The sequence below is a fragment of the Podarcis gaigeae genome (genome assembly GCF_964106915.1).
Source record: "Podarcis gaigeae genome assembly, chromosome: 12".
NCBI lineage: Eukaryota > Metazoa > Chordata > Lepidosauria > Squamata > Lacertidae > Podarcis > Podarcis gaigeae.
In genome coordinates, this window is record NC_139688.1 from 30,336,818 (window position 1) to 30,356,843 (window position 20,026).

The following is a 20,026-nucleotide window of genomic DNA, read 5'->3' on the forward strand; positions in this document are numbered from 1 at the left end:
AAGCATGTTGCATTTTTCAAACAAACATTTTCTCCTCGGAAAAAAGGGAGTGCCATCTGTTGCTTCATAGTAGAGCATCTACGTGGCATGAAGGCTCTCCCAGGTTCAACCCCTTGCATCTTCAGATCAGGTTGGGAATGTTCTTTGTTGGATTCCCTGAAGAGTCACTGGCAATCAGTGCAACAATACTGGGCTATATCAACCAATGGTCTGTCCCAATAAGCCAGCTTTTCACTTTTGCTCAGCAAAACCTTGTAGAAGAGGTGGGTAGCCTTAAGTCCATGGGTCAAATACGGCCGTCTCTAATTGGCTGTCAAGATTCTCCACAGGCCACGCCACATGTCCCACAGGCTACGCTGAACATTGGCCTGTTCACACCATCCTCAAGTGCTGGATGGAAAGATGTTGGTGTATATATTTCTGACCTTTCTATGGGTGGAATGTAGCTCACTTGTACAAAGGGAAGAGTCACATCCATTGCTCTGCTCTCTATTTTCCCTCTGGCCTGCTCCACTTACTACTGGTGTGTGCAGCTGAAAAACTGCCCACAAGGCAATGTGGTCATTGGGATGAATAAGGTTCTCCACCACCAGTTTAGAATGAATGCATGGGGAGGAACAAGACAACTGAGAGTTGAGGGGGTCCTCAAGTGATGCCCTCTCAATGTCAGTGCCCCTTGTGGGCTTACCTGCTGGTGACAGTGACAGCAATGCATGGACTAGCACCTGGATGGAAATAACTATTTCCTGCAGTGTCCCAGAGCCCCTGGTACACCATATCTTTAGAGAACTTTGGGAAATTAAAACGGCAGATCTCAGACCTGGCCACCCAGTGTGGAGGGCTCAGGGCAGATGTTAGTGGTGGTACCTTGCAAAGCAATGTAATCATGACAGGTGCTAGAGGATGCTATGTGCTGATGTTGAGTTTAGAGAGCAGTACATTATTATGCCCACTGGCCTCGGCCCCCAACCATCATGCTGGTTGTTTTCACATTCTAATTTTTGCAGATTCTAGATTATACCTATTATATCTATCTATCTACATATCACTTTTTAAACTATCAAACAGTCCTTCAGTACTTCCAGTTTGCTCTGGAAGAAAGCAGTAAATCAGTAAAATATATTAAAATAAATTTGAAATATATGATGAGTGAAAGAGAGTTTAAATTCTTATAGCAAAACATTCCACCTTTCTCAGCTGCCCTGATATGACTCAAAGGAAGCAATAGCCAAGATGGCAGTCACAGAGCATCTCCACCCAGTCTGCTTTTATGATTTCATACCGGAGTTGCACAACTAAAGAAGGCTATGAAGAAAAGCATTCCAAAGTACTTATCAGAAACAAAGGGAAGCCAGTCTGGCCTATCTATGTAGAAAAAAATGAGGCTCTAATTACATGCAGCATTTGCACATAGATCATTCTCTTGGATCTTTGCCTCAATCTTTTTTGGGGGTGGGTGGACTATCAATGTATTAGGCAGACATGCCAGCTGAGAAGAGATACTGTTTGGTGACTGGTATCTTCTAACCATTTTGGGCAAGATCACAAATGCAATGCAGACCCCGGGGAGCTGATTTATGAATGTATAGGCAGCCTCATTGACGTTGGAGGGTTCACCTGTCCAACCTCATCATTCTAATTTAACTCTAATTTACAATGTCTGAGAGATACTAGACTCACAATTTCAATTTCACAAGGAAAAATCGTGCGCCATAATGCCTTGGATTGGCAGCCAGTGTCGGAATGGTGCAGAAAGTCACCCAAAAACTGTGTGTTCAGGCTTTGTAAATGAACCGAATTAGCTTTATTTTGCACAATGTGATTGGTATTACTCTGTAGCAGCCTTCCTTGATGTGATGCCCTCCAGATATTTTGAACTACAATATCTATAAGCCCCAACCAGCATGGGGATAAACTTCTGAAGGGTATCCTGTTATAACGGCCCCCAGAAGGTTGAACACAAGGGAGTGTGGCCCTTGAGTTAAACAGGATTCCCCACCCTTGTTTTAATGCCTCAAGGAATTGTGTGATGATGTACAAATATATATTCATATGTTTCTATGGAGCTCAATGATATCGCATCAGACCATATGGTATCGCAGAAAAGAGAGACCCGTAAACTAAAAAAAAAAAAACTGAAGCAAAGCAAAAGACACACATCTCAAAACAAGAACATTGATAACACAACCATGTGAAAAATGACAAATAGTTAAATCACTTTCCTAGTCAAATGTTAAGTTGTTATCAGATCAAAACCTTGAAGGGTTCAATGAGAGTTGTAAAAACCAGGTGTTCGTTTGGAAGCTATCCTGCCATAACAATGAATATCTTGCAGATAAAAATTAATGAAGGGAAAAACTCATAAATGTGTCAGAAGTAGATAATAATTATTTCTGATACAAGCCAGATGTTTTCCTGCGGAATGTAAATTAATATTCATGATTGGAAGGATCTCTTTTACTAAAGATTGCTCCAGTCATTAGAGGGGAAGTCAGCATTTGGAAAGGCTTTTGAAAGCAAATATAGTGTGGTTGATAAAGAGATGCCAGTTTGAAAGTTGTGACCACTGTATGATGGTATGCAGAGATGGGGAACCTGTGCTCCTCCAGGTCTCGTTAGACTACAGCTTCCCTCACCCTGGCTGATGGGAGCAGGTAAAGAAAGATTCTGTAGGTTAGTGAAATGGCTCTTGTCGTGATGGAAACATGCTTCATGAGTGTGGGTCATCTACTGAGATTGCCTTCCACACTGATTTTTAGGGTTCCAGGTGCTCCTGAGGTGGAATTCCATTGCTGTCATCAATGACAGCAGTTCTGTTTCAGATTAAGATAAATTCTTATATGCATTCAGAGCACTGCCTTTGCACACAGCACTGGGCCACATTGTGGGTTGGATCCAGAGAAGTTTTCCTTTAATTGAAGACCACTATCCAGTGGAAGAAGCTTCTCTGGATCCAGCACTGCGTTGTAAGATGGATAGACTGTCAAATACACGACAGTTTAAGGGTAATGGAAAGGGCAATACATTCAAATTGCCAAATATATTTTTGATAAAAGGTTGACAGGACTCTCAAAATCACATCTTTTATTTAGTCTCCACAAAGGGTAGGTTTGAAAGTGCATGTCTGCTCCGCACTCTCATTCTTCATGCCCCACCTCCAGACAAATCTCACTTCCAAACAGATCGAGAAATATTGCAGACCACTTACAACCCACCACACATATTCACACTTACTAACCCAATAGGACTTATTTCTGAATAGATGTGAATAAGATTAATCACAATAAATGCATATAATACTTTTGAGTCCAGAGAACTATGTACTGAAAAGTCCATTTTACACTTATTGTACTTCAAGCATGTCCAAAGTCCGTTTTGGGGGCCTAATCCGGCCTAACAGTCGGTTTAATCTAGCCTCTGTTGCAGTTTATTTTCTAGGGGGGGGGGGACCTCAACAACTTCAATCCTAAAAAAAGGTCAACAACTTTGGTTGGCCCTTGAGGAGATTTCACCCCTCCCATATCCAAGAATCTCCTGATGAGTCTGCTGATTCTCCAGAGAGAAAGAGGCGTGTTCTGCTCTCTACTTATTCTACTCCAGCACCAAGTCAGTCAATCAGTGTGTCGGAGAGGGAGAGACTGAGTGTTAGAGATCGTGTGTATAGATAAGGTTGCTGCTAAGAGCAGCTGCAGACACTCAGTGAAGTGCAGCATTCTTTATGCTTAGAACCCATTTAGCTCTGTATATAGTTGTATAATAGTTGTAGATAGAATAAAAGAAGTTATTCTACAGAGCTGGTCTCCAAGTCATTTATATACTCTGCTATACTCTGCTATACTCTGCTGTGCGACGACTGTCTTCTTGTGGAAGTGAATCCGGTGCTCCCAACTCTAAGCTGTGAGTCCACAGCACTTTGACCTGTTCCTGTCCAGAAGGTGGTCTCTGGAAGTGCTACCCAGCTCGCCTAGCCCAGTCGGGGCTGAAGTGCATGAGTCCAGTTGGTGGCACTGGCTCAAGGGCGATGCTGACAGCCCTTTGGTTGGCCCTTTGGTCGGCCCTTCGCTTCATCAAATTTGGCCCTCTTTGAAAAAAGTTTGGACACCACTGTACTTGGTTTGTATCTTCAGTGCAGCAGGGTGTGTTGTTGTTGATGTTGTTTGCAACAATAATCCTTAAACATTATGTTTAAAATCAAATCAAATTGCGTTTGATTGATGGGTTATAGGTCCAGCACTGGGTGATTCATCAGCTGAATCATCCTGCTGTGGAATTCCCATACTTAAAAAGACAGAATCATATTTTTTTATGGTGTCATGCCATGTACAAGGGGCTTGCTTTGAATGATTGTCTTTTCTTTTTTTGCCAAACTCTATCTAGGATCAGCACCTGGTCTCTAAATACCAGTATCAATATTGATTCTTCGAAGAAGCAATGATTCTTCAACTTCAACTTTGTTGCACTGGTCATGTTGTGTGGATACCTGATTAGCGTCTTCCAAAGCAACTACTCTATTCCAAACTTCAAAATGGAAAGCATAATGCAAGCGCCCCAGTTGGAGAACAGGCGTTACCAAAGGTGCAATGGGCTTTGAAGATGCTCGAACTCAGGACTAAAGGGAGAAACATGCTAAGAGCAAGGCATGCTTAGCAAACCCTCATCGTGATCAACTCTTTTCCAGAAACCCATGTCCATACCTGTCAACCATCCCTTATTTGGCGGGAAAGTCCCTTATCCCAGCGCTGTGTCCCGCTGCTGTTCCTTATTGATGATGGCCCTTAAATTTCTTGGGTTTCAAAGGAAGCAGCTCCTCTCCTTCCCTCCCTGCCAGCCAGGGAGGAGGGGGGAGACTCCAACTGTGTTGCTTGGCTGCGTTGCTCACCCAATAAGGAGTCTAAGAATGACTAGGAGGTGGAGCTTGCATGCCTTGTGCTGATCAAATCGGCCGCGTTACCTGGGGACTCGCCTTTGCTCAGCGCTTCCCAGCGGAGAGGTGATGGTGGATTTCCTTGCTGCATCCCCTTTGCCGGATTGCTGCGCTGTGGGAACCACCACTTGAGGCTTCATTTGGCTGCTGGCTGGGCTTTCTGCCTTTGGCACGGAGGGGCTCAGAAGTCGAACATACCTGTGTGCTGAAAATCCCTTATTTTGGCTGCTGACCCCTTATTTCCGAGGCTGCTGGTCCCTTATTTTCAAATCTGTAAGTTGACAGCTATGCCCGTGTCCCCATTGTGTAAAGATGTGTGGATCCAGAATTGACCATCACAGTCACTTATGGACTCACGGCTAAAAGCGTGTTTATGGAAGACAATCTTACTCGGCTACGAGTGGTTGCCAAAGACCAGTATCTGGAGAGCAAAAGTGGGAGAGGGCTATTCTACTCATGTCCAGCTTGTGAGCTTTCCATGGACCACTGTGGAAAACAGGGTGCTGCACTTGGTAGGCCTTTGTTCTGACACAGCTGGGCTCTCCTTATATTCCTAGCTCTGTTTGAACTCCTGCAAATGGTAAGCTCCTCTAAATGTAAGAAAATTATCTTGCCACTTGCACTGTTGCTAAGTTTATTTTAGGGGTGTTATTGATTTGTGAGTTAATTAAAAGCATGTTCAGTGAAAATCAGTACTGCTGTGTCAGAGGTAGCAAAGGATCATAAATAACTATTAACGGGATCCCCTAAAGGAATGCTGTGAATGGCTAATATTGATTTTTCACTGCAGAACAGTATAGCGCGGCAGATTACCATATCCTTCACAAGTGTGGAAATAAGTCAATGGAATCTTGAGCCCCAAACTAAGCTTAGGGAGAAACAGACAATGTTACAGTGCTGTAAGGGGTCGTTCTGTGGAACTATGGGTGCGAAACCAATTTTAAACGGAGCTGTTAATTGAGCAGTTTTGCTGGCAAATCTATAACATCCACCCACTCATAAGAACTGTCTAATCCAAAGATCGCCAACATAGTGCCCTCCATGATGTTGGTGGACTCACATCAGCCTGATGCAGCATGGCCAATGGTCAGAGATGATGGGAGTTGTAAATTAAGCAGCTTCTGGAAGGAACCACACCACCTATTTCTTCCCTAAACTGACATTTGGTGAGAAGAGGAAGTAAATTCATAACATTATCAGCTTTGCTAAATGATAGACCACATCTTGCTGTTATAGCTAGCTAGCAGAGTGTGCCTGGCCCTGCTTAGGAATTTTTAGAAACCAAAAAATACTGTGTTTCTTTAAGATGGACAGTGTAATTTGTGAGTTTGCACTTACCATGCCAAAGGAAATGGGCGAAGTCACATCAGAGTCGTATCTCAATCTGCCATCTTGATTCAGAATGGTGTCTGGCATCCAAACAGTGATGAAGAAGTTGCACTTATGCCTACCATCTTGAATCAAAGTGGTGTCCTGTGTCCAAACATTGAGAAAGACTCCCCCCAACCTTGGGAACCTTCATGCTGAGTTTGGCGATGATATCAAGAGAGGCATCTGAGAACATAGAGAACAAACGGACTAACAGGCAGACAAATCACTTTCCAAAATATATAGTAGATATTCCAAACAGCAGATGCTACTTTGTGAAATGACATTTCTCTCTTCCAAATATGCTTGTTCTAGAGTCTGACAGGCCATTTGGAATGATCATCCCATTGCACATAATGTAAAAAGTCAGATTCTTTTATAAAAATAAACACACACTAAATTTATTCAATATATAAATAATAAAAATAATAATTAGTAGTAAAAACTGGCAACTGAAAGTCTTTGCTTATCGGCATATAACTGTGAAACTGTACAGTATTATATCATTGTGTTCGGAAGTTAGAGTTTTCTCAATGCCATTTTATCTGGATTTGTTTTTAATCTTATATTGTGTGAAATTTTCAGGGCTTAATTTTTTTTCCCAAGAGCCTCACTTTTAAATTGTGTTCTATTGCCGATGTATAACAGCAATGTTGTGTCTAGGATCTTTTCTGGCTTGCAAAGATTTTCAGAGCAAATGAGAATTGAATAATGGATGGCCTCGTGAGGTCCCTCCACCCTTCTACTATTTGGGGGATAAGCTGGAAACATGCTTGATGGAAGATGTCTTTAAATAACATCCCTGAGTTGGAAAAATATTTGGCATAAACACAGATTTCAGACCACCTGCTATTCCACTCTCTCTCCCCCCCTTCCTCCCCACCCCTCTGTCATTTTGCAAAATTGTCCTGCGTTTTCCTTGGAAGAATCTGGAGAGGAGAATTTCTTTTCATGAAAACCAGCTGGGCAAAGCTTCTTGTAGAGTCAATGTGAGCGAGGTGTCATCACACAATTTACCAACAGAGATGCTGCCAGAAGCAAAGCCTCCCCCCGCTTTACTGTACTAATTAATTGTGAATTGAAGTTTCATCAGAGTCCATTGTTTCCTGCTATTCAGGATTCTGAGAGATACAAGGCATCCATTACAATAAACAAATTGCCTGCTGAGAGGTAAATGCAGTTTTCACAAACTGTATGAAATTTACCAGTAGTTGTGTGTGTGTGTGTGTGTTTGTGTACACATATATATTCATTTTAAGCTGTTTTAAATTTAATACCTGTATAACACAGAGCAGAGAACAGTCAGCCCCTAGGATGAGCTTGGCTTTCTCATTATAGCTTAGATGAATCATAAACGTAAAGGTACCCCTGCCCGTACGGGCCAGTCGTGTCTGACTCTAGGGTTGTGCGCCCATCTCACTTAAGAGGCCGGGGGCCAGCGCTGTCCGGAGACACTTCCGGGTCACGTGGCCAGCGTGACGAAGCTGCTCTGGCGAACCGGCACCAGAGCAGCACACGGAAACGCCGTTTACCTTCCCGCTATAAAGCGGTACCTATTTATCTACTTGCACTTAAGGGTGCTTTCGAACTGCTAGGTGGGCAGGAGCTGGGACCGAACGACGGGAGCTCACCCCGCCGTGGGGATTCGAACCGCCGACAATGCGATTGGCAAGTCCTAGGTGTTATGTAGTGAAGTTTCACCCTGGGCCAGCAGGGGGATACTGTAGATAGTTTTCACTCAGGCCCACGTCAGTTATTTTAGGCGGGAAACTCTGGGTTGTTGTTGCTACAATGTTGACAGCCAGCTGCCTATAAAAGCAGGCCTGAGTGAAAACTATCTACAATATCTCCCTGCTGGCCCAGGGTGAAACTTCACTACATAACACTAGGCGCTGAGGTTTTACCCACAGCGCCACCCGCGTCCCACAGATGAATCATAGACTCACAGAATCGTCGAGTTGGAAGGGACCCTGAGGGTCATCCAGTCCAACCCCCTGCAATGCAGGAAGTTTAAGGTCACAAAGAGGAAGTGAGTTCCTCATAAAGGGAACAATCTGTGAAAATCTAATCATACCTCTTTCAAAACTTGGAAAGGGAAGTTGAAAGACCTACATTGGCTCCCAGTATGTTTCCGAGCACAATTCAAAGGGTTGGTGCTGACCTTTAAAGCCCTAAACGGCCTCGGTCCAGTATACCTGAAGGAGCATCTCCACCCCCATCGTTCTACCAGGACACTGAGGTCCAGGGCTGAGGGCCTTCTGGCAGTTCCCTCCCTGCGAGAAGCCAAGTTACAGGGAACGAGGAAGATGGCCTTCTTGGTAGTGGCACCCACCCTGTGGAATGCCCTCCCATCAAATGTCAAAGAGAAAAACAACTACCAGACTTTTAGAAGATATCTAAAGGCCTGTTTAGGGAAGCTTTTAATGTTTAATCGAGTATTGTATTTTAATATTCTGTATTTTAATAATAAATTTATTTATAACACACCCATCTGGCTGGGTTTCCCCAGCCACTCCGGATCGCTTTCAACAGAATATGAAAATATAATAGTCTTTTAAACATTAAAAGCTTCCCTAAACATTTACTTTGTATGGCTTCTGTTTTACCTATTTTCCACTAGTTGTTTGTATTGCCTACATTGTTCCTGTTGATGCCAACACTCACTTCAACCCTGGTTTCAAAGGCATGTTGGAGATAGGCTCTATACCGAAAACCAAGCAGCTACTTTTATTCTTTAGGAAGAGAGATCTAACCCATACTTGGATTTAGATCATGTTGCGGGGCTTAATCGTGCCAAGTCCATCAACAAGGACACATTGATGACCCTGGGGATGTCAAGAATGGAACACATCCATCATTAATTTGTGATACAAAATAACCATTTGCAGAAGTCCTAAATGAGAGTTGTGGTTTTAGGATAATCTCTCCCACACAAAATGCAAAAAGTAAATTAAAAATGCCCATTTTCGTGGTAGTATGATTTGGTCAAAGTTAACAAGAGTTCATAAGATCTCTAACAGAAGTAATAATAACTAGTGATAAATGCAATAAACCAGGATCACTGTGTTGTATACACACAAGCTGACTTAAGAAGTTGAGAACAAAATGCAGGCATGTTACTGATATTTTGCTTTTATGATTATGTAGACAGCTGCGTTTTTATGGATTGCTTGACTCAGAATGAATCTAAAACTCATTATTCACAGTGTTCAAATGACTGCTGGATAATAATTTGCAAAAAAAAAAAAAAAAAAAAAGAGGTGGGGGTTGCACTATTTATTTTAACAAGGGCATGTCAGGAATCCGAACAGAAACATGTGATCTGAAAAAAACCCCCACTATTTAAAACTCTCTAGAAGTTGTTTTACCTTATAGTTATAATCCTCTGGGCACTTCTTTTGGAGTAAACTTCACTGAATTTAACAGGATTAATTTCTGACTAACCAGAAATTTGGGATTAAATAGCTGCAATCCCAACCTCCATGGAATGTACATTTATACTATGGGCAATTAGAATTTGTTGGCTAATATGAGTTTTGAGTTCAAATTCCCACAAACTGTGTTTTGTAGTTAGAAATGTTACTGGTTTCTGTTTCAATTCCTTGTTTCCAGTAGCAAAATACTAGCTTTCATTTGGTTTCCTCTGCTTTCTTTCTTTTTTTCTGTAAGCCTTTCAAAGCTTTGCCTTGTACATTTTCTTGGCCATTAAAAGAAAGCAAAACTTTAGATGTGTTGGAGTATGTGAAGGCCAACCTAGCCACTGACACCTCATCAAGGACTTCAGAAAAATGTTTTGGTACAAATGAGACACAGTTTTGTTCATGAAGATTAAGAAGTTGACAGTGTTAAAGCTCTTGGTTTCCTATTGATCCATGGGTCAGGTTGACGCTTTGTTCTGTTTAACCCTTAATAATAATAACTATAAAAGAAGTGTGGCTTGCTCAAGAACTTTGTATGTGTGGAAACTGTTTATTTTGCTAGTTAATGCTCAGCTTTTTGTGGGTGGGTGTTATGAAAGAAGTTATTGTCTAAAAGGAAGGTGAATTCCTCCAGTGCTTGGTCTCCAGAATTGTCTGAGTGTCTGTCAACAAGCAGTGAGCATGAAAATTCTTCATGGAACTTTCTCCCCATTTTTTGGAGGGGACAGAAATTGGTGCCTGGGAGGTAGCAAAGATGGGATGAAATAAGTTACTGGGGAAAGTGGTGGCAAAGAGAATCATAGAATCATAGAGTTGGAAGAGACCACAAGGGCCATCGAGTCCAACCCCCTGCCAAGCAGGAAACACCATCAGAGCACTTCTGACATATGGTTGTCAAGCCTCTGCTTAAAGACCTCCAAGGAAGGAGACTCCACCACACTCCTTGGCAGCAAATTCCACTGTCGAACAGCTCTTACTGTCAGGAAGTTCTTCCTAATGTTTAGGTGGAATCTTCTTTCTTGTAGTTTGGATCCATTGCTCCGTGTCCGCTTCTCTGGAGCAGCAGAAAACAACCAGCAGAAAAGTGTATTCTTTCTTTCCAACCTAGTTTTCCTGTCAATACAAGTGGTTGTGGAGCCTCTCTCAGTGACTCCTATCCCCATTCCCCAACTTCTCCTTGGCCTGATGCTACATCATCATCATCATAGACCATCACCCCAAGGTTTCAATGTTTCCAGTGGCCTGTCATCCTGTGAAACTATTGGCAGATATAAGGCAGATAAAAATGTGCTTCTTCATGCTACACATAATTAATGGAGGACAAGTTTATCCATGACTTGTAGCAGTGATAAGTATAGAGAACCCCCAGTTTCAGAGACAGCAGCCACCAAATACCTACTGGAGAACAATGGAGAACAATGGAGATAGAGGCCTGTTGCTCTCATGTTCTGTTTGTGGGCTTCCCATAGGCATTTGGTTGCCACCATGGAAAACACGATGCTCAACAGGCTGGACCTCTGATTCATTCAGCAAGCTTCTTCCTATAAGAACATAAGAAGAACCTGCTGGATCAGGCCAATGGCCCAACTAGTCCAGCATCTGGTTCTCTCAGAGGCCAACCAGATACCTGTGGGAAACCTGCAAGTAGGACCAGAGCACAAAACACTCTGCCCTCTTGTGGTTTCTAGCTACAATGTCAGGAATGAGCCAGCTCCAAGTGAAGGTTTGCAGCCAACTGCAGAAAGCAGCCAGGAACAGAGAGGCTTAGATGTTAGTCATGCAGAGGAGAGCTGGCAGCTGCAGAGTTCAGTTTCTCCTGACCTTGATGGGCAGGCTGATAAGATAGTAGCTGAGAGCAGGCTACAACACAGCCAAAGCTTGCCGGGAGCACAAATAGGAGCAAATAGATTCAGAGACAGCCTCTCAGAAAAGGAAGAGGTTGGAGCTCATCTACTAAGTCCGAAGAGTCGGCAAATGGGAGGGCTGCTGGATAGGAAGTAAAACAAAAGACGTAAAGGTCATAAGTTCAATATCTTCTGGCAATGCTGGACGAAGTCTTCAGAAGGGTAATCTTGAGTGATGATGCTGGAGGCTTTGTCAGAGCCGTCTGGAGCTATCTGTTTGTTTTTGCAATAAATCCTCCTTTTTAATTATCTATGTAGTTGGGAACCTGGACTCCTGACATACAGGCATTCAGAAGCATTACTGCCTCTGACTCTGGAGGCAGAGCATAGCCACCAGGGCCGGCCCAAGACATTTTGGCACCTGAGGCGAACCACAAAATGGCTGCCTTCCACCTTCATGCTGGGGAAGAAAGGGTGAGTGAAGATCTACATCAGGGACAAGGGTGGGAGGAGACCACCAGCAGCTCTTGTTTATCAGGAGGCCGCTGTAGAGGTAGCATGAGGGAGGGAGGGCTGCTGAGGAGATGGCAGAACCTGACACCAATGAGTGTGCTGCAGTTGTTGCTGCTCCCACAGCAGCGCAGCAGGTCATGCATTCCTTGGAGGCTAGACCTGCTGCCCTGTGGATCCTGCCCCTGAAGGTGGTTGCCCCATGGGTGGGCCAGCCCTGATAGCCATCATGGCCAGTAGCTGTTGTTGACTTTCTACTCCATGAATTTGTCCGATCCTCTATACAGCTTTCACTGACTCTTGCGGGAGCAAGTTCCACAGTCTAACTATGCACACTCCTCTTATGAAGCAGCCCTGAAAGGTCTGCAGAGCTGGAAAGTGCCATCTATGTAGTTATTGGATTCACAAAACCCCCAAAACTCTACAGATCATGCACAGAAAGGATAACAACAGGCACAGAGATTATTAGGTAGCATGATCAAGCCTTCTTCTCATCTTGCCTCAAATGTACAGCTCAATATATAGTGTGGGGGGGGGAGGGGAGAAACCCTGCTGATTCTGGAAATTTAAACATATTAAACTATATTGAGGGGTTGGGGAGAAATTTACCACCATTTGTGATTAGTTTCATTTTGTAGTGTGGCTTAAAAAAACCCTATTCTGCAAAGTTAGACATTGATAGAGCTGGTGAGGCAGCTTTATAGCTTGAATACATCTATTCATCGGAGAGACAATTACTTTGGTGAGGAGCCCTCCATTGCCAAATGGCAGCACGCCGCCAAAGCATTTACATAGTTGCGCTCTGTATAACACAGTCATTCATGTAAATGGGCTTTCCCTTACAGTTTTATTGTACTGTCGGCGTGCTCGTATCAATAAATAAGTTCTTAAATAGATTGTGGATCTGCAGCTTTGGGGAAAGGAGTTCGCTCAAGGAACAGAGCTCCAAGGGCTGCAGTCCCGTACCTCGGAGTGGGGAACTTGTGGTTCTCCACATGTGGCTGAACTACAGCTCCCATCAGGCCTAGCAGGCAGGGTCAGTGGACAAGGATGATGGGAGTTGCAGTTCATCAGCATCCAGAAGACCTAAGGTTCCCCACAAATGCTATGCCTACTTATCTGGGACGAAGGCTATTTGAGCTCAGCAAGGCTTACATCTTAAAGATATAGCGAAGGGCTGAGGAGATAATTCCATTTCGTTTCCATCTCACTGGTGCCTATTTATTTATTATTGCTTGAATTCCACTGCACAATTAGCTTTGTGTGGGTGTGTTATAAAAGTGACAAGTGTCACTAAAGAGAAGTGTTCATCCAGGGTTAAATAATTTTTCTGAGCATCAACCAGCATCCCATTCCATACATCCTGCCCCATTTCGTGTACATTTTTTGGCTATGTACATTTAAAGTGCATGGCTTCCATCTAAGATTCCTGGGAACTGTGGTCTGCTAAGGGCTGCTCCGCTTTGTGAGGGGTACGCTATGCTTCTTAGGATTCTTTGGTTGAAAGTCATGTGCTTCAACATGTGCATGTGGCATTTATTTCAAATGCACACTTTTAAATGCTTTCATATGCATTTTGTACCCATCCTTTAAACCAGGGTTTCCCAAGCCTGGGACTCTAGCTGTTTTTGGACTACAACTCCCATCATCCCTAGCTAGCAGGACCAGTGGTTAGGGGTGATGGGAATTGTAGTCCAAAGGAAGCTGGAGACCTAAGTTTGGGAAACCATGCTTGGAACAAAATACCATATCTTTCGCTCTATAAGATGCACCAGACCACAAGACGCACCTTGTTTTGGGAGGAGGAAAACTAGAAAAAAAATATTCTGAATCTCAGAAGCCAGAACAGCAAGAGGGATCGCTGCGCAGTGAAAGCAGCAATCCCTCTTGCTGTTCTGGCTTCTGGGATAGCTGCGCAGCCTGCATTCACTCCATAAGACACACACACATTTCCCCTTACTTTTTAGGAGGGAAAAAGTGAGTCTTATAGAGCAAAACATACAGTATGTGTGCCCACTTTTCCTGTGCACTGAAAGTGCATTTTTCATAATCTGCAGAAGTGTGCCGTCTGACTCTGCAAGCAAGCTTGGGAGCATTGGGTCGGTTTTCTGCAAAAAATTAGGCCAAAGGAATTTCTCCTCCATCCCAGTATGTATGGGATCACGCCGTTAATCTATGCAAAATTGACAAAAAGCAGTGACAGAAGGGATGGCTTGTTTTTGCTTCCAAACTGCAGGCACTGGGTGGTCTAATTCAAGCAAAACATCGCTACCAGGCAAATAACACCAACCTAGTGGCAAACCACGCAAGTCATCTGCTATTTTGTCAGAAAGAAGAGCCTTCCCACCATGTTGTCGAGGAGGCTCATCTCTGCCTTGACAATTTGGGGTTCCACGTCATTAGTTTCCATTTGATTTTATAGCGGCAAAATAAGAGAAAATTAATTATAGGAGATGCTGGAAACCAAGCAGTGGAATTAAAAATCCCAGCATTCTCATTTAATGCCCAAGAAACAAATTATGCTATTACAGCAGAACAGCTATTTTAACCTCCCTCGAACTTGTTTTCACATTTTGAAAAAAAGATGTTGAACGTATATGTTGGGAATGAAGAAAAATGCAGGGTGAGAGGACATGGCAATAGCAAAGAAGCATCTTTATGAGATACGGGGTGCATAAACATTAATCAATCAATTAATAAATTAAATAATTTCATTTCCCCAAGTACTCAAGATGCTTTTGGGGTAGATTCATGTTACAGTTTGCTGAATACCCAGTTGTCCCCAAAGGCATGTTTTTCCACAGAGGTGACCAAAGTATGGCTAATGACTTGCAAAACTGCATTAAGCAGAGTGCACTACCTTCTATATGTACCAAATAAGACTTGTCATATAGACTCCAGTTACCGGCTATTTGCTATGTACCTATATAGTGCCCATTTTCTTACTGTCGCTGATGCGGATTTTTGTGTGCATGTGGATTTACTTCCAAGAAAAACCCTCTTAAAACATTCAGCCTGGGCACACAAGGGCAAAATGTGAATTGAGGGCTTGTCCTCCCATTGTCCTGTGCACAATGAGTGGACCTCCTCCACTCCACCATCCCTGTGGGAAGCTGTGAAGGCATCTTCTAAGCACATTTGGCCAAGCACATTCTGCCTCCACAGTGAGAAGCAGTGATGCTTTTGAATACCAGTTGCTGGCAACTGCAGGAGGGAAGAGAGCCCCTGTGCTGTCAGGAGTCCAGGTTCCCGGCTTGATAACGCAGTAAGCGTAGGTAATTAAAAAGGAGGGTTTATTGAAAAAACAAACAGATAGCTCTGGACGGCTCTAACAAAGCTGTCAACATTACCACTCAAGATGATCCTTCTGAAGACATCTTCCGGTTTCTACAGAAGATATTGAACCTTTACCCCTTACGTCTCTTGTTTTGCTTCCTGTTCAGCAGCCCTCCCGTTCGCCGACTCTTTGGACTTATTGGATCAGCTACAACCTCTTCCTGTTCCAAAAGACTGTCTCTGTGCCTGTTCGTGGCTGTTTGAACTTCCTGGGAGCTTTGGCTGTGTTCCAGCCCACTCTCAGTTGTTCCCTTGGCAACCGGCCATCCAAGGTCAGAGGGAGTTGGAGCTGGCAGCTCTGGCCTCTGCTCAGCCTGCGTCAATTCTAAACCTCTCTGTTCCTGCCCGTATTCTGCAGCTGGCTGCAAAGTTCCACTTGGAGCTGGCTCATCCCTGACATGTGCTTAGATCCCACAGAGATCTGGATGGCTCCTAAGAGAACAGGATGCTGGAGAGATGGGCCATTGGACTGATTCAGCAGGCTTTTCTTAACATTCTTATGTTCACGGTTTCTGATCATAGGGAGTCTTCTTAGAAAATCCTTCAGACCTTTATACTGAGTATACTCCTTATGCACTTTTTGCCCTTATTTGCTAGACAGAATGTCTAGATAGGGCTAAAGTGAATTTAAGATTGCATTGCAAGCCTCAAATTGCACCACTCCTGCATATTGCAGAAAGAGCCATTTTAAAACCAAATTTGTATTCTAGTGAAAATAGCTTTCAAATTAAACTTGTAGACATGGGGAATGTGAAATGTTGACAACCATGTAAGCATCCCTTGTAATAATGAATCAATAATGATCTATGCAGCTCGTATTGATGCAAATCTAATGTGCATCTCAGTTTTCAGAACCTTGAAACAAAATAAAAGTATTTGCTGGCGCCATCAAATCTAATGCGCCCCCTAATTTTCACTATATAATCCGGCCAAAAAAAGGTGCACATTTTGTTGTTGTTGTTTAGTCATTTAGTCGTGTCCGACTCTTCGTGACCCCATGGACCAGAGCACGCCAGGCACTTCTGTCTTCCACTGCCTCCCGAAATTTGGTCAAATTCATGCTGGTAGCTTCGAGAACACCATCCAACCATCTCGTCCTCTGTCGTCCCCATCTCCTTGTGCCCTCCATCTTTCCCAACATCAGGGTCTTTTCCAGCGAGTCTTCTCTTCTCATGAGGTGGCCAAAGTATTGGAGCCTCAGCTTCACGATCTGTCCTTCCAGTGAGCACTCAGGGCTGATTACTTTTGGGTAAATACAGTATTTGAGAATCTGCATTCTGTACTTCATATTTTATTGTTATACTCAAATTACATTAAAGGGCTGTTTTTGTTAAGGAAAGCTGAAAGTCCTTCTCCTTCACCTTCTTCCCACAACCTGTGATTGACCTGATAGGCAGCCCACAGTTCTGTGAGCTAAATGCCTGCTAGTCATTATGGCTGCATATTAGATTTGGTATGCCTCTGAATAAATAGCTGTCAACTTTTCCCTTTTCTTGAGAGGAATCCTATTCGGAATAAGGGAATTTCCCTTTAAAAAAAAGGAAAACGTTGACAGCTATGCTCTGAATACCAGTTGCTGAGGAACAGAAGTCCTGCTTGAGGCTTCCCATAGGCATCCATTTGGCCACTCTGAGAACAGGAGGCAAACAGTGTCCTTCTTTGAAGCTTCAGAAGCACAGGCTCTCTCCTTAAATACTGTGTCAAGCTTGTATCACCAGACCAAAGCATGTGTTCTCTTGCAGCAAGCTCATTTGCTGACCTCTGGTCATAGAAAGAGATGATCCATGGACTTAAATATTAAAATTACATCTGTAGTAGTGTGCCATTGGAATGCCTTCCCATCAGTTTTTATTGGCCGATATAATTTATTTAGGATGTTTTACATAGCAAATATTCAATATTTGCATACTATATATAATCTAGGCCCATGGGGGAATGGCTATACCTGCTTGATTTACAACACATTAGGCACTAATGTGCTAATAAGATACCCTCCTCGTTTGAAATGTTCAAAACTGAATTACTCCATTTAGAAGATATAATAGAGGTAAGTGCTTTTTCAGTACAATAATATGAGGAAGGTATGGAGGAAAGTTTAAATGGGTGTTCACCCTGAAATACACACCATTAATTGCTGAGATTTCTACAGTATGAAGGTGGATGATGAAGGAGTTACATGAGTTTTTATACAATGAAGCAAATATCCTAGAAATAAATCACATTCATAGCTGATTTCTCCAAAGTGTTCGATATTTTGTGGGAAAGATTCAAACACATATCGGGAATTTGGGTTTGCAGAATTCAAGTGGATTAAAGTGCTTTGTTGCCCTAGGACCACAAATCCACACTTCACCCCCCCCCCAAAAAAAAAACACTCAAACAGACTTTTGAGATTAGCTAGGCTGCATTCACATGACTGTTTATTCCATTTCCCTGACATTATTCTAACTTTTAATTTCCTTGGGTGGAGAGTGTGTGTGGGGGGGTCCCTTTAGGCCCAACATACACAACATGAGCATGGCCTGGGTGCATGTGTTGGGTTCCCATACCTTCACCAGATCATAGAGTTGGAAGAGACCCTGTGAGTCATCTGGTCCAACCACGTGCAATGCAGGAATCTAAACTAAAGCTTAAAAACTTCCAACAAAGGAGTCCACAAGCTCTCAAGGGAACCTGTTTCACAGTCCAACAGCTCTTATTGCCAGAAAGTTCTTCCTGATATTTAGTCGCAATCTCCTTTTTTGTAACTTAAAGGCATTTGTTCGAGTCCTACTCTCCAGAGCAGGAGAAAACAAGCTTGCTCCATCTTTCACGCGACAACCCTGATGATATTTGAAGATGGTTATCACATCTCCTCTCAGTCATATCTCACCTTTGGCTCCCCTAGCTATTTTCTCCCAGCCCTTGGCTGAGGAGCTGTAGTCTATGGCTGTTAATGTGCCCAGGGGTCTGGAGGGATGCTTTGCTGCCAGGATGAGCAAAAATCCTCACCGGTTTTTATAGTTTCTGATTTAGGTTAATTTGGTTTGCAGAGCTTCAGTTGTTATATTAATAAATATAACCTGTTTTCACTGTCTCTTTTCCTCACGAGTCTTCATTGGGGTTGATGGGAGTTCGAGTCCAAAATATCTGGAGGGTGCCAGGTTGCAGGAGGTTGATCTAATGTAAGCAAAGTATTATTAACCCCATATTGTAGATGGGAATGTGTGTGTGTACCTGTAACTGCATTGAGAGAGGCTGATAAGGCCATTTGCTGATGTTATGGCAGAAATGAGACCTGAGCTGATCTCTGATCTACATCCCAGTTCCATCCTTTCCCTTTTGGCTCTGGCCTAACAGGTACAACAGAATTCTTCATGTTTACATACTAAATCCCAATATTAAATCTGTTTACAAACCCTTTCATTAAGCTGCCACATCCAGTGTCACAAACAATGTCACTTTTCAGCATGAATCTCCTGCTGTTGCCAGGAAGCAAGGAAATTTGAATTCCATAGACAAGTGTTTCTGAATAATATTTCACTGCTGTTACACACAATGAAGGCAGAACACGCTCATAGAACTTCTCCTATCAGCTCCTAAAATTGCCTTGGACTTGTGCTACTAAAGCTGCCTTTTCTTCAAGTCAATATGCATTTTACAGAAGCTTTTGAGACACTGTGGCATGTGGCAATGTCTCGATCCCTTCATGTCGGAACAAGGAATTACAAGCTCCATATGACAATGACTTTTGCATGGAGAGCATCAAGGTCAAATAGCATATTCTCTTGGGACCTGGATGCAACTAACAATTCATTTCTGTTATAAAGCTGCTAAACAACAATAACAACAACAGCAGCCCATACAAAACACACTTCCAGTTCGAGCACTATAATGTAAATCTAATTAATGAATAGAAATCTAATTAATGACTTTTGTCTATTGAATCCTTCCATTTATGCAATTCATTTGCAAAGTAATTGTACATTAAGAACGTAGAAAATGGTCTTATACTGAATCAGACCATTGGTCCATATAGCTCAGAACTCCCTCTTTCTAGAGGTCACCAACGTGCCACCCATGGGCACCCATGGGCCCAGAGGGGGAGTTCCTGGGTGCCTATATGATCCCCTTCCCTGACTGTAACAAGGCTTAAAAAAAGTTTGCTATTATAGCCAACTGATCAGGTTACGTTGTGTTCATGTGGTGCTCATGACAAGGTATTTTTATTTGTTAGTGTTAAGTATAATTGCTTTAATTGACACAGAAATGGAAAATGTATGAGCATTAATGAAGGTTTAAATTGAGAAGGGGACGATGGAGGACAAGATGGTTGGACAGTGTTCTCGAAGCTACCAACATGAGTTTGACCAAATTGCGGGAGGCAGTGGAAGACAGGAGTGCCTGGCGTGCTCTGGTCCATGGGGCCATGAAGAGTCGTGCACGACCAAACAACAACAAAATGTGTACTGGTGGAAAGGTTTAACATGGAGTTTTTCCATGGACCTATATTAAAGCCAAGGAGAGTATACTCAGCTCCTAAACGGGCTCACGATTACCTGCTGATTGTTCTCTGTTATTCTAAATTGTTGTAACCTTAGGTCACAAGACAAAGGTATTGAGTTGGAAATTTGCCATCTTGAACA